This window comes from Haemaphysalis longicornis, unplaced genomic scaffold (assembly GCF_048455015.1).
Source record: "Haemaphysalis longicornis isolate Haplotype H1 unplaced genomic scaffold, Haemaphysalis longicornis Haplotype H1 scaffold_1, whole genome shotgun sequence".
NCBI lineage: Eukaryota > Metazoa > Arthropoda > Arachnida > Ixodida > Ixodidae > Haemaphysalis > Haemaphysalis longicornis.
Genome location: NW_027526203.1, coordinates 323,331,141 through 323,336,069, shown reverse-complemented (window position 1 = coordinate 323,336,069; position 4,929 = coordinate 323,331,141). Strand labels below are relative to the sequence as shown.

General features: G+C 44.6%; 1 pseudogene across 1 annotated transcript; it reads right to left on the bottom strand.

Annotated features, from left to right (window-relative positions):
- Positions 1–577: 577 nt before the first annotated feature.
- LOC144151632 (oligosaccharyltransferase complex subunit OSTC-like) lies at positions 578–4,355 on the bottom strand (annotated as a pseudogene). The gene is made up of 4 exons (XR_013318928.1): positions 4,150–4,355; positions 3,981–4,053; positions 3,508–3,725; positions 578–812 (listed from the first exon to the last, which is right to left on the bottom strand). The product of XR_013318928.1 is annotated as an oligosaccharyltransferase complex subunit OSTC-like (transcript).
- Positions 4,356–4,929: the final 574 nt, after the last annotated feature.

Sequence of the window (4,929 nt, the reverse complement as noted above, 5' to 3'; positions counted from 1 at the left end):
AAGGAGAAGTTTTTGCTTTCTCCATGCCTGCTCCAACAGACGCACCTAAACTCCAAACCAAACTTCCTCAGGCAGTATTCTTCCTTGTATCTATAGGAGACAGAGACTGTGCCCACTCGTCCAGTGGTGCAGCTATGACAGAAATCTGTCCCTAGTGGACTGTCTAGCACGCAAGTTGCTCACCAACCTTAAAGCTGTTGTGGTCACAGCAATTATATTTAATTGGCTTATAACAATATGCACCTTATACATACTCCCACAACACCGCTTACCTATTTTGAAATTCAAGTCCTTGGAAGACAAACCTCATGAACTGTTCCTATTATTGTGCGACTTACACAATCAACACTGGGCAGCTGGATAAACCGATGCCCACAGTTATTTAATTGAAAATTTTCTTTGTTTTGTCGACAGCTTGTCTATTAAACAAAAAGCAACCAACATATTATAGCACTACACGTAAATGTGTTCACACAGACTTTGCAATCAGCTCTCATTCTTTTTCAGCCGTCTATTGAGTGGGGGGTCTCTCATAAGAAAGAGAGCAAAGCAACTGCAATGAACCTGACAAGCACTGTTTCTTAGAGAGCAACAACAAGACTTTATTGATTATATGCGCTTGGAACCAAACCATTTGTTCAATTTCTCCCCTCAAAATTTTACTTAAAAAGTGGTGGAGCGGTAGAAATTGCATTTAATTGGCAACAGCTTTGAGACGACTGCTTGCAGAGTAGAATGCGTCCATCGATGCATCGTAAGATTGAAGACACGCCAGGCCGGTAGCTGAGCGGATTCAGGCGTGCAAGTATCCGCTGAAAAGGAACCACAGCAAACATTCAGTACTCGCCTCCTCTCAAGCTATTTTCAAGCTTTCACTTTCTGTTTGGCTGCGGCCATGTGTACAAGATTATTTGTTGCAACAGGTGCCAGTCGACAAATAACAAGACAAAAGAAGAGGTATGCACAGCTATTCGTAACCATCACTGACTGCAATAACTGCACAAGCACAAGCTTTCACTTCCAGCATTACCAGTTGTTCTAAGCAGGCATACACGAGTGTCGAGTGTTTTAGGAGCAGGAACACACAAGCTGGCAGCAATAAGACAGTCACAAGCATGAATATGTTAGATTAGGCCAATTAGCCCTTCTTATTTGGTAACTCACTATGACCAGCTGTTCCTGATAAGGCACATCAACTCGTACAGTCATGTGAAAACCCCATGGCTGCACAATCGGAATGAGCGTACACCTTTTTTGAGAGGGCAATGTAGCCCCAAATGGGGATCTCGCTAGACGACAATTCTGGACTAATTTTCAAATGATGATATGATTAGGTTAAAAAAAATTTTATTTACCAGTTGCATTTCACTCCAACTGGTGCGAGGGAGTGCTCATTTCTAGCTAAAGCCAGGTGCAGCTTCCAACTGTTGGAACAAGGCTGTTTGAGGGGAAATTCTTAGTCATTATAGGAGTTTGGGAAATCAGTTTTAACCGTGTTCTGTTGCTGTTGAAGCCTTGCCACTGCTCAAGATGCCTAGACAAAACTTTTGCTCAAAGTTTAGTAAAACAAAAAAGAGAAGAATAACAAGCTTTTTATAGTTGCCATAACAGGAGCATTTTAGCAAGTTCTTTTAGAAATATAACTGCAGTGTACTAGCTTCAATGAAGAAAAAAAAAATTGGGAGAGATGTGCGCAGACGACATCTCAACTCATAGGCTGCTTCAGTGGCCCGAAATCAGAGGCAAGGCACACGGAAGTATGTGCTGGTCAGCCAAACGTGCCTTTGCAAGGGTACAATGCACGCAAGAAACATTACGCATAAATTTGGGACGCCCCCACCCCCTCATTGCTCAGTGGTCTTGCATTAAAGCTAGCAACAGCATAATACTGTGGGTAACTAACCCTGTAACGCATTCATTCATATTGTATAAAGGCAGCTGTTGATTCACTGAGTAAGTAATGTGTCAGTCTGTTGAGACATACCATCAGAGACACCGCTTCATTACCCTTCTTTTTTTTTTTAAAGCTTTAAAATGCTTGTGCCATGATTTGTTCCAGGTATTGTGATATTTCACAATTTGAAAACCTTCGGAATTTTTTGCAAGCTTCAGACAAAACCAGTTTTTTTGTGTGTGACCCTGAATCATAATTCTAGCCACACGACTAGAGCCAACTACTCATAAAACAAGAACTCACTCATTCCTATCGTCCTAGGACTAGTTGAATGCAGTTTCATTCAGCATTTCCCCCCCCCCCCCCCCACACACACACACACTTTTTTTTTTTGCTACTTTGCACTGGATTTCATGTGCGCACATTGTACTCAATGCAAAGATCAATGAGCCCTATTCACAACCCCATCAAAGAAAAGGTGCATACTACTTCCATACAATATGCCCGTTTACACCAATATGAACAAACTCCGGAGCTATGCAAGCAGAATATGGCATCAAGCCTGTAAATACTTCTGCATATTTCTTTTTCTTACAGTGTGCAGGCACTTGGCCTGGCAGCTGAGAAGCGGCCACGTCTTCATGTCATTCCTCACCCACCTTGAATTGATGCAGAGTCTACGTCAGCCTGGCTACTTGACAAGAGCCATGAAAACAACACATAGATCTGCCTGATTTGTTTAAAAGATACAACCTTTCATATTCCATTACATGCTCATTTCACCGGACACAATGCTGCCACCAGTGAACATTTTTCGATTAAACAACCACTTTCTTCCCCACAATTTGTAACGTAGCATAAACAAAAGCCAAACACTGGCAGTCATGTAAAACTGGCACTGTGGACGTCACCTATGTAAGCTTGCAGAACCTGGTAGCACGATGCATTGCCTGCGCAACAGCTTCACAATGGGATCCATTTCAACAGTAAATTTCGTTCAACAGGCAATTGGGACAGCTTCAGTTCTGCTAAGCACACCATGCTTTTTAAAGGACAGATGGCCAAGTACAGCAGTCCTCAAGGCCCTGTAGCCGAAATCACCATCTTGCTTTAGAAGCTACTTAGGCATGGCACCACATCCTCCCCAACTGCTGCCCTTGAGGCATCTCATCATAAAATGATTTTCTATAAAATGATTTTCTATCTAAATCTTCACAGCATTAGCTATATGCTATTGCTTTATCACCAAAAAAAAAATTCCTCTTGGCACTGAAGTCTGCGTACGTGATCTGAAGGCAAAAACCAGCGATACTTATCAATGGCATCTCTACTGCTACGTTGTATTTGTACTTGCAGCTGCCTGTGCCAGCATTGGACAGCCACGAGTTGGCACCTGAGCCACCACGGGGAAAGCGTGGTAATTTTGGGGGCATCGCCACCCTTCCTTCCACTTTCCTTGTGGTCCTGCCAAATCAAATGCAGCTAGCATTAAAACCAGCCTGTTGCAACTCCGACATGACAATCTTTTGTCATCCCGAAAATGCAATGCCCGCCAAGGGACCCCATTTGCATGCGATGCAACGTTTTTTCAGCTCAAGGAGGTGGCACCTTACGGGAGCTTGATGCGCATGAAGACGTAGCAGGTGAAGAAGGACACCAAGATGCAGATGAAGCCCGTGCTGATCAGCAGGATGCGGTTCAGCTTGGGTGTGCTGGGGTTGTGCGTTCGGTCAAGGATGACGAAGCCCAGGCCACCCACGGTGAACAGGAAACTGGACGCCAGGCCCTCCATTATGTACTGGCCGTTCACCCTATACGGCATGAAGGCCACCTGAAAATTAACGCCGCATGAACGGTGGCCGTGCGGTGATCTCTACAACCGTCAACGATAAGCGAATGTGCATGATTTTGTTCAATCACTGACGCCCCAGATGAGGGCTCTAGATCAGCAGCCAATTTATTTTGTGGCCTCATTCCGTGACAGGAGCACCCGCCGCGCTTAGGCTCGCACATATCAGCCTATACAAGCAGTGCTTAGCTGCGATAGCATGGCAGTATTAAATGTAGAGAAGCGGGCCGTGCTCACAGGTTTGCTGTGGCCGTGTTCATCCACGTAGAGCCGATGCTTGGAGGCTCGACAATGACGTCGTATATTATACCTGCACAAGTACACAGCGACCATGTGAAACGCTGAAAGACCGGTAACACGTTGCAAACGGCAGCTTATCTCACACTCGGCGCACTAAAGGACTTACCTCCGCACACGAGAAAATATGAAAATAGCACCAACGAGTAAACTACCATTGGCGATGGTTGTTGGAACCATGTCGGACGTTTCAATTTCAAATTTGGAACTTCAAGAACGAAAAATGGGAGGCTGTATAAAAGCTCCATCGCGTACACGAAAACAGTTTCGCCGGCAGTCGTTCCACAAAATGACGTCACTAGCAGGATGAATACCGGTAATGCATAGATGGTAAGCAGCGCCCTTACAATAGCCTGGCAGTTATTCCGGCGTTTAAACAGACGCCTGCAATCTTTACCTAAACTGCAGTACGTCATGGGAAGCTTGCTTTTCCTAACGCGAAGTATGTCGACGCGACATCTTGCAATTCCTCGTGGCGTCGGTTGTCAAATACGTGGCACGTGAAAAGCGTGCTCTGATACAACAACAATGATGATGGCTTCCTCTTTGAATCTGGTAATGACTTGTAAGCACTTGTAAGCTGCAGTTGGTAATTTATCGCCTCCACAAAATATGGACGAAAGAACAAACAACACTTAAAATCGGTTGGCGCTAACGCTAACGCGTTTTCGGAAGATATTTCATGTGTTACGACGGGTACGCATGGACATACATGATCAGAGGACGTCATTGTGAACTTTTCGGTGGTTTTTGTGGTTTTATTTTTCAACGACTGGATTTATTACCCTGGTAACAAAAACTAGCGTTTTGAAATGTTCACACAAATGATGACGGTGAACAGGCCTTTATGACAGGCCATTCGGTAAATGATGAAGGGTGGGGGCACGGT